General features: G+C 43.3%; 1 protein-coding gene across 3 annotated transcripts in view; it reads left to right on the forward strand.

Annotated features, from left to right (window-relative positions):
• The window catches only part of LOC115370930 (CD276 antigen homolog), a 32890-nt gene extending 22687 nt beyond the window's left edge, over positions 1–10203 (forward strand). The window contains exon 6 of one of the 3 annotated variants that reach the window (XM_030068026.1): positions 10162–10203. The gene's annotated coding sequence lies outside the window, so the exon portion shown is untranslated. Of the gene's footprint in view, positions 1–6060; positions 6204–9823; positions 9841–10161 lie in introns of those variants that run through there. The other 2 variants (XM_030068034.1, XM_030068018.1) reach the window with 2 other exon arrangements.

Below are 10203 nucleotides of genomic sequence, written 5' to 3' on the forward strand. Positions count from 1 at the left end.
TTCACACCACGCTGCCTGCTGCTGTGCACCTGCTGTTATAAAAAGATTAGATAGGAAGCACTTCATGTCGAGCTCGTTCACTAGGGAACGTTCTGCTGTCAGCATGTCCTTTTTTAAGGTTTCCTGTATGACTTCAAGTGAAGAATGAAGAATGTGATGTCATGGAAGGAGCTCTTGATTATAATTTGTGTCAATAAAAAGTTTGCAGTCAGAGAAAATTGTGTTCTGAAGTTGTTTTTTTCCTGAAGGGCTGAAGCTGCTGTGGCAGGGGTTTGTCCAGCAGGGGGCAGCACAGAGCTTGTTTAAAGTGCTGGAGGAACTGGAAGACCTTATGGCATCTGGACCAAAAAGAAATTGAGAAAATGTCCCAAACACTGATTTTAATTGGAGCAGAATTTTTGACTGAACTTTTATTTTCATTAAGATGCAAAACAGAATCGAAAAATCAAATCTGGGCTGAAACTACACAGTAAAATACCTTCCCTTCCCTTCTCAATGAGTGAAGACAGCATGTTTTCAGCAGCAGGATCAACTTTTTTTTTTTTTTAACTCAAAATTTTGATTTGTCTTGATACTAAAATATCAACTCCAAACAGGAAACACTGGGCAGTTTCTGCTTTTTGCTGCATGGCAAGTTTCCATTGATATTTGATGATGAATCTTTTTAAAAATAAAATTTAAAAAAAAATGAAGTTTGGGCTAAAACTAAAGAGTGAAATCCCCTCCATACTACTTAGACTTGTGTCTCCTATACTCCTGTTTTCCTACAGTGCAGTGAAGGCAGCATGGTCTCAGCAGCCGGATGATTTTCTTCAGAAGTCTGATGTGTTTAAGATTAAAAATAAACAGGAAACTTTAACCACATTCATTCTGTGTGGTAGACAGCCTCCCTGTACATCTTCCACATGAAGTCTGTAAAATTTAAAAATAGTTCAGTCGATAGCTCAATATCTGTCAGATCTTTGACACAGCTCATAAATAGACTGACTAATGCCAATATGCTCACAAGGCGCTGCCACTTCCCTTATCTGGAGCTGCGGCCGCGTCGACTTCCTGTTCAGGAGTGTTGAAACCTGGGCGGCGTGAGGCTGCTGTCATTTCTGAGCTGAAGCTGCAGAGCACCAGCCGCCTCGGCCGCGAGCTCCGGAGACGCGAGCTCCGGAGACGCTCTCAGCTCTCAGACCTGCTGCTGCCTTCACTGACCATGGAGCTGCCGGAGCTGCTGTGGCTGCTCCTCCCCATCCTCACCGCTGCCGCCGCCCACACCGCCACCCCAGCTGAGCAGCTGCAGGACATCCAGGTGAGGAATGTGAGCCTGGGACAAGATGCCATCCTGAGATGTGCGGTTAAGGGCGATAACATCCACTGGTACATGCAGGACGAAGGCGGGGTGCCGGTGGCCGTCCTGCGCACCTTCATGACCATCATCAATGACTCTGAATATCACAACAACTCATTTAGAGGGAAATACTTCGGCCTGACTGACAACAGCTTTCTGATCAGAAACGTGACCGAGGACGACGGCAGGTTTTACTTCTGCGGCCACAAGGAGAGCGAAACCATAGTGTTCAAGGACGGATTCAAGCTCGTCTTCGGTAAGAACCTTTCAAAACAGAACGTGTGTTAGTTTAAAGCTCTGACCTGCAGAACCAGAAATCAGAGCAGCGTCACTTCTTCTGCTCTCAGAACATTTATATCACCTCACACTAATAACTCACTCAGCTTAACTTTATATAGTCTTTCCTAGAGCTTTTTATTATTTTGAAGGAACGCTTCCTGGGTCAGTAGCATTATTCTTCACAGCCCTGCGGTTCTAGCAGCGGCTGTCTGGCTGTCAAGCAGCTTCTTTTTACAGATGGAGCCACCGACCACGCAGCCGTGACCTTTAACCTCCTCCTCTGTGGTTTCCTGTAACGTTCCAGGAACAGAACCTCGCTGTTCAGCCGACCTCACCGAGTGTCTGGCTGACAGGAACCATTAGAAACTAATAATTGTTATTACATATAATGCAGCCATGCAGCAACATCCATGTGTTCTCCCACAGCTCCAGCACCAAGAACTATTTTGAGTTTCTGCTGAAGAAATGAGAACTCTCATGTACTTTTTCCTCTTTTCTCTCTTCTTCAAAGAAGCATCACTGGTTCCTCAAAGAACTGTTTTGATGTGTTTGGCACCTTTGACCCATTTCAAGACATGGGTCAAAGACTGTGTGGGTTCCATGAAGAACCATTTAATAAAACACTGAAAAACATTCTTCACTAAACCAGTTGGATTCACAAAGAGCTATGCTGAATATTGTTCTGAGATAAAAACATTTCTGGTTCCTCAAAGAATTGTTTTTAACAGCACTTTCAGATACCTTTGAACTATAAAGAAGTGGCTCTTTAAATCCTGTGTGGGTTCCCTGACGAACCAGTAACTACTGAAGAACCATTTTAATGAAAAATTTAAAAAGGTTGTTCACTGAACCAGTTGGATCCACAAAGAGCTATGCTGAAGATGTTCCGCAGAGAACTTTGGTTAAGTTCTGGGAAAAAAATAATAATTTCTTGAACTAAAAAGATATTTAGAAAAACAACAACAACAAAAAGAACCTTGTGCATCCTTTCAGACATTTCAGTGAGTGGGAGAACCTCGTTCTTTAGCTCCTGAAGGTTGGACCCACAGGTCTGGGTCAGGTCACATGACTCGGTTTGCCTTTAAACGCCTCAGTTTGTGTTTTGATTTTGTTCTCTTTATTTTCACTGCAGAACGTTCCAACCGGTCAGAAGGTCTTCAAGAACCCATGAGGTCGTTTTGGCAAAGCAACACTTTCCTGTGCATCTCGCTCGGCCTGAACGCTCTTCTTCTTTTAGGTGAGTGTGTGAAGACATGGTTCTTTAAAAGAGTGCATGGTTCCATGAAGAACCATCCACTGCTAAAGAACCACTTCCCGTACTGGATGGTTCCTCACTTAGAAGAAAAAACATTTGAAAAAGGCCCAATCAGCTCCACGAAGAATCATTTTGAAACAAAAAATGTTCTTTAGCAAACTTTTTCTTAAAGAGAACATTTTTCCTTAGAGAACTTCTTTTGGCCGATGATCTTAGAAGAACCATCTCTGGTTCCTTAAGGAAATTTTTTTGATGTCTCTTTGACCCAGCTTTGGGGATTCTTCGAGGAACGTTTTAAATAAATGTTTCTTTAAAGAAGCATGTTCTGAAAGGTTCTTTCTGGAATCAGAAATGGTTCTCCTACAGCTCCACTATAAAGAACTATTCAAATTATAAGAATTAGCTACTCTCCTCTTTTCTCCTCTGAAGAACCATCGCTGGTGAGGAGGGTTAGAAAAGTTCTTCATTGAACCAGTTGGCTCCACAAAGAACTATTAACAGAACCTTTTTATTAAAGATCTTGGAAGAACCATTTCTGGTTGCTCAGAGAGCTTTTTAATGACTGAGAGTTTTTTGTGGAACCAGAAAAAGGTTCTCGTATGGCTTCATTCATCCTGCCCCGATTTTAAAAAAAAGTTCCTCTGGATCATGTGTGGCAAATATGAAAACATTTGCATTTTTATTTCGAGTCTAAGCAGAAAATGTCACAGGTGCGTAGAACATTCAGAACAGAAATAGAAAAGGTAAGAAATAAAAAAAAATAGGAGAAGGTTCTTCAGGGAACCAATTAGCTCCACAAAGAACTATTTTGAAAAAAGGTTCTTGTGAAACTTTTTGTTTTAACATCTTAGAAGAACAACTTTTGGTTCCCCCCAATAAAACATTTTTAATGTCTTTTTGAGGCGTCCTTGAACCATTTAAAGTAATGGTTCTTTAAAAGACAGCAGCTCCATGAAGAACCACCACCTAATGAGGAACCACTTCATTCACTGGATGGTTCCTCACTTCCGGGGTCGGGAATCGTAGAAAGTTCTTTTGGTCCACAAACTCGACGGAAACCTTTTCTGTTTTGTTCTTCTTTATCGTGGCATCACTGTGGAACGTGGCAGTTCTTGTCTTGTTCCGTGTTTCTGGTTCTAAAGCGGACCAGACGTGATTTAAAGTGAAAATCCTTCGTCGACGTTCTAAGTCTTGTTGTTCTTCATTTTCTGTCCTCCTGACTTTTTCCACTGAGTGTTTTATTTATGTGACGTGTTTTTCCCTCTGTGTGTGTGTGTGTGTGTGTGTGTGTGTGTGTTCTCTCACTGTAATTTTGTCCTTGACTTCATGGCTGCGGTTCTTCATCGTTTTCACACAGAAACCTCACAACTCCAGCATCGTACGAGTGTCGGGTTCTGCCAAGCTTCTCTAAATTAGACCTGCAACCCGGTCAAGCTGGAGGCCGCTGTCACTTCCTCTGAACTCCCCCCTGCTGCTGCTGTGTGTGTGTGTGTGTGTGTGTGTGCGCGAGTGTGTGTGCGCGCGAGTGTGTGTGTGTGTGTGTGTGTGTGTGTGTGTGTGTGTGTGTGCGTGCGCGTGCGAGTGTGTGTGTGTGTGTGTGTATGTGTGTGTGTGTGGGCCTCAGTTTCACACCTTTAGTTTCATACCCTCTGAATTTTGTTTCCATTGAAATGTCAGTCAGTCTGTTAGAGTCAGTAAACCAGGAGAGGACCGGCTCACGACCCCTGAGGCAACTAAACCTCTCTTTTACTGTTGTTCTCCTATTTAATCAGAAAATAGATCCAGTGGGTGACATCTGCAGGAAAATGTAACCTTACACCAGGAAGAAACCTACAACAACAAAAAAGTTTCTGTTAATATAAACAACAACAAGTCCCGGTTCCCATTTTTTGAAGAAATAAAATGTCTCTTTTCTTGTTTTTCTACTGTTTGAATTGGAAAGTAGATCCGGCAGGTGCCATTTGCAGGAAAGGTTCCACATAGTAACCTTACACCAGAAAGTAACCTACAACAAAAGAGAGCATTATAACAATAGTTATGACAAAAGTTATTTTCCTATTTGAACTGGAAAGTAGATCCGGCATCTGCAGTAAAAGCTCCACATAGTAACCTTACACGTAGTAACAATGCCAAAAAAAAAAAGTTTATGACAAAATAAACAACAACAAGTCCCAGTTCCCATTTTTTGAGGAAATTAAACGTCTCTTGTCTTGTTTTCGTATCTTATATATTTGAAGCTGTTTTTGTTGTTTTTATTGTTGTATTTCCTGTTTATGTGATGTTGTTCTGTAGTTATTTGTTTAGCGGCTGAACAGGTTTGGCTGTTTGTGCAGTGACAATAAAGTCTCAACAGTACTCTGTGAGCGCTGTGTGGGTTCCACAGTGTTCTTCTGGTTTGAAGCAGCAGGCCAACTCACTTCCTGACTCTGTTTGCAGGTTTGCTTTTTTCAGTTTGTGGTCAGGTGATCGGTTGCCGTCGCCGTGGGAACGCCCCTTCAGCTGAGACACCCGAGGCTGCAGAGATGCAGCCCGGACCTCAGGTGAGTCAGCCTCACCCTTTTAAGCACTGAGTCAGTTTAAAGTGAAGCGACCTCAGGGGTCCCATGCAGACCCCAAAGCCTGCAGTCCACATGTGTTCTTGTGGCCTGTTGTAAAATGGTGTGTGTGTGCAGACTGGGACCTAAACAGTCTTGGAGCTGCATCAGTTGGCTTTGACTGGAAAGCTGAGACTCTTGTGGATTCAATGAGCCACATTTGATTCCTGTGTGATGATGTTGGCCCCCATAGCAGCCATTTCACATTTCACTTTTGTCCAACTGGAATGACCTCTAGTGACCTCTAGGAGAATCACAGCCTCATCAAACTTTACACACACACACTAGAGGAGGATTCAAACAAACAAAAGTCACAATAAATCATGAAATCTGCAGAATGAGGTGAAGCAGCAGCCGTGACAGTCAGGAGATGAAGACGTCAGTGATGATGATGATGATGTTTGTGTGTTTCAGTACGAGGAGATCGGTCCGTTCGCCTCGCCGCCCCCCCCTCCTGCTGCAGAGTGTGTTTACTACAAGGCTCAGCTGCCCCAAGCCTCACACACACACACACACACTCCAACGCTGCAGCCTCAGGTGACGCTTACCTGACGAAGACGACGTCTGGACCAAGCAGTCATTCTGACCTAGAGGACACACACACACACACACACACACACACACACACACGTCTCTGCTGAAACCCAGGGCCCCACAGGCAGGCTCTTATTTTGAAATGTTTCATTTAACCATCTGAACAATATTTCTTTAACAAAAAATCAAAAAAAAAAAAAAAAAAACACACTACATTCACCAATGTAAACGCAATACTTTTTCTTTTGTCCTGTTAAAAAATTATTCTTTTCTATATTTTCCAAAATGAGTTTGATGTTTTTTATTTTTAATTTTTATATATATTTCTTTATCTTACTTTTGTTATTTTTAATATATTTTTTAAAAAATATATATTTTAAGTTTAAATTTGTCATTATTTTATTTTATTTACAACTTTTTTTTCTTTTTTTCTTTTTTCTTTTCTTTTTTTTTTGGTTGAGGCTGTCCATTCCAAAACATTTTCGAAATTTGTAACAGCTGATGTGATTTTCATTTATTATTCTATAATTTTTTCAGTAAAGGTTTTGTGGAAGTCGTAGTTCCCGAGCTCCTGAGTTTCAGAGTTTCACTGAAATCCGGGAAAATGTGAAGCCGTGAAGTCGCAGCGCAGCAGGGATTTGTTACACATTTACACAGATTTGCACTTGAATGCGTCACTGTGTAGCGGCCGACTGGGAAATTCCCTGCATGCACTGAACGCACCACAGAGAGGCGGAAGGGAGTTTGGTTTTTGCCTCCTGCCGTGACGCTTCGTCAGAAAACCAGAGGAAGCCGAGCAGCTTCTGCCTTTTAGTCCTGACCTGTCAGCTCTGTCAATGTTACCGTTACTGTTGTCATTATTATCATTATTATTATTACAGTGCAATATCAGTGTAAGAAAATAAAGTTAAAAATAAAGTTATTTTTGCTGATTTTCAGGTATTTTAATCTATATGACATTATATTTATTTATTTAAATTCATAAAATTTTTTTCTTATTTTCTGACCATTTTCTTGGCTTTTTTCGGGGGGGGGGGTTCTACTTATTTTTTTCTTTTACTAATGTTGCTAGTGGCTCTTTTTGTTTTGTTTTGTTTTGTTTTTTGTTTGTTTATTTGTTTTTGGTGTTTTTGAAAGAATTCCAGTGAATTTCCTCCGGGGTTGAAGAGGTTAAAGATGTTGTTGTGACGTTTGTGTTATCAAAAAAATATATTTAATTAAAAAAAAACTTGAGAGGATTAAGAGAACCGATCCACAAATTATCAAGAAACTGGTGACCAAGAAAGGAATAAATAAATAAAATTAAGAAGATTTAAATGAATAAATAAATAAATAAATGCAAAAATATAGTGGAAAATAAGCAGATTAGCTGGAAATAACAAGAATTTTTTTTAAAAAAAAATTTGAAATCACGTCGAGCAGCAGGTGAACAGCTGAGGCGTCTCGACGGCTGCAGCTTCTTCATGAAGCTCTTTGCTCAGCAGCTGAGAGGAATGATCTGCTCAGGCAGGTTCTCAGAGAAAGTTCACCTCAGAACGCCCCCCCCCCCTCCCCCCACCCCGGCCTGCAACCTCACCTCATGTCTCGGGTTTCGTTCTCAGTCTGAAGCTCTCAGATTTGTCTCGATGGCATGATGGAGGTCGTGCCCGGCCAGCGACCACGACCACTTCCTGTCAGGCAGCTCAGACACAAACCGCCACGTTCTGCTCTCTGACGGGGAGCGGCTCTTTAAACAGGGTCACACACGTCACTGCTGCAGCCTCTGTGTGTGTGTGTGTGTGTGTGTGTGTGTGCGTGTGTGTGTGTGTGGTGTGTGTGTGTGTGTGTGTGTGTGTGTGGTGTGTGTGTGTGTGTGTGTGGTGTGTGGTGTGGTGTGTGTGTGTGTGTGTGTGTGTGTGTGTGTGTGTGTGTGTGTGTGTGTGTGTGTGTGTGTGGTGTGTGTGGTGTGTGGTGTGTGTGTGTGTGTGTGTGGTGTGTGTGTGTGTGGTGTGTGTGTGTGTGTGTGTGTGGTGTGTGTGTGGTGTGTGTGTGTGGTGTGTGTGTGTGTGTGTGTGTGTGTGTGGTGTGTGTGTGTGTGTGGTGTGTGTGTGGTGTGTGTGTGGGGGGGCGCACAGGAAGAGCGTCTGCAGAGTGGAACTGGAAAACCTGATCACACATCCTGTAGCGACTGAAGAGCAGAACAGATTTATTTATTTATTTATTTATTTATTTATTCGTTTAATAAAATATAAACAACAAAGAGGAAAACAAGAAGTCCTGCACTTTTCTTAATGTTTGTTTTCATTTTTATTGTGTGTTTTTATCTAAACGTTAAAACTGGCCTTCGCTGGAGCTTGCCTGTGCTGCCGGGCCGCCGCCTGTAGGGGGCGCTGCGTTTGGCTGGTAGTGGTTTTGCCAAATGGTTGCTGTGGTTTACAGAACGGTTGCTAGGACACTGGCAGGCGGTTACTATGGTGCTCTAGGTGGTTGCTATGGTGTTTGTATGCAGTTGCCATGGTGTTGCGAGTGGTTGTTAAGGTGTTGCTAAGGGGTCGCTATAGTGTTCCTGATGGCTACCAAGGCGTTGCTAGGTGGTTGCTATGGTGTCTTGGGGTTTTGCCATTCAGCTGCTTGGGTGGTCTGGGTGGTTGCTAGGCAGCTGCGATAGCATTTGTATGCGGTTGCTATGGTGTTGCTAGGGCGTTGCTTGGCGGTTGGTATGGTGTTCCTTATGGTTGCCAAGGCATTGCTAGGTGGTTGCTATGGTCAGCAACCACCTAGGGAGTTTGCTGGGGTGTTGTTAGGCAGTTTCTTATGGTGGCCCTTATGGTTGCTTAGGCGTTGGCATTGCTATGCTGTTTCTATGGTGTTCTGGGTGGTTGCTAGGGCATTGCTAGGCGGTTGCTATAGTGGTGTGGGTGGTTGCTAAGGCGCTGCAAGGTGGTTGGGTAGGGTGTTTGAGGTGGAACAAAAAAAAACAAAAAAATGATTCAATACCCAGAGTTCAGTCAGTGCCTATTGGTGGATCCTGTGAGGGGGCGGGGCCAGAGAACAAAGGAAGGGAGGGGTCAAGTGTGAGGGAATGTTTGTGGCGGGAAGACGAGATCTTTTTTTTTTTTCTACCTGTGAAGGTGAAACGCCGGCCAATCAGCCTGAGGAGATCCGTCCAAACCAGGAGCAACGTTTCCACAAACTGACAACAACAACAACAACAACAACGACAACCACAACAACGACGACGACGACGACAACAACAACAACGACAACAACAACAATAACAGCAACAACAACAACGACAACGACAACAACGACGACAACAACAACAACCACAACAACCACAACAACGACGACGACGACGACGACAACAACAACAACAACAGCAGGAGGACGGACGCTCACCTCGGTGCGTCGCCTGGCGCTGAGACCTCCCGGTGTGTGTAGTTTTGTGTAGTTTTGTGTGGTTTTGTGTGGTTTTGTTGTAGTTTTGTGTAGTTTTGTGTGGTTTTGTGTGGTTTTGTTGTAGTTTTGTGTAGTTTTGTGTAGTTTTGTGTGGTTTTGTTGTAGTTTTGTGTAGTTTTGTGTAGTTGTGTAGTGGAGCGTTTCTGTTGTTTTGGCTGTGAGTTTGGATGAAGGGATTTTCTGTCTGAAACAGGAAGCAGATCTGATGAGTCAGCGAGGAATTTTTGTTTTGTTGAGTAAAGATCAGGACACACACCACCAACACACACCACTGACACACACCACCAACACACACCACTGACACACACCACGGGGGCGGGGCCACTTATGGGGAAATTTAAGTGGAAATCAGAGTTTCAGGGCCTGAGATTCAGACACAAAGAGGACACACACACACACACACACACACACACACACACACACACACAGACACAGCAGAGGCTCATATCTGCTCAGTTTCTCTTCAGGTTTCTTGGTGAAACGCGGGCGGCTCGGTGACTCACAGGTCAAAGGTCACGGTCAGGAAAGTTAAAAACAACCAGAATTAAAAAAAAAAGAAAAAAAAAAAGTACCATCTGAGAAAAGCAGAAGAAGAAAGCAAAAGCAGCTGAGTCAGCAGAGCTCGCTGCGGTCTGATCAGCTGGCAGGCTGCTGGACTGTCATATGACACACACACACACTCACACACACACACACACTCACACACACACACACACACACACACACACACACACACACACACACACACACACACACACACTCAC

This window comes from Myripristis murdjan, chromosome 2, assembly GCF_902150065.1.
Source record: "Myripristis murdjan chromosome 2, fMyrMur1.1, whole genome shotgun sequence".
Classification (NCBI taxonomy): Eukaryota; Metazoa; Chordata; class Actinopteri; order Holocentriformes; family Holocentridae; genus Myripristis; species Myripristis murdjan.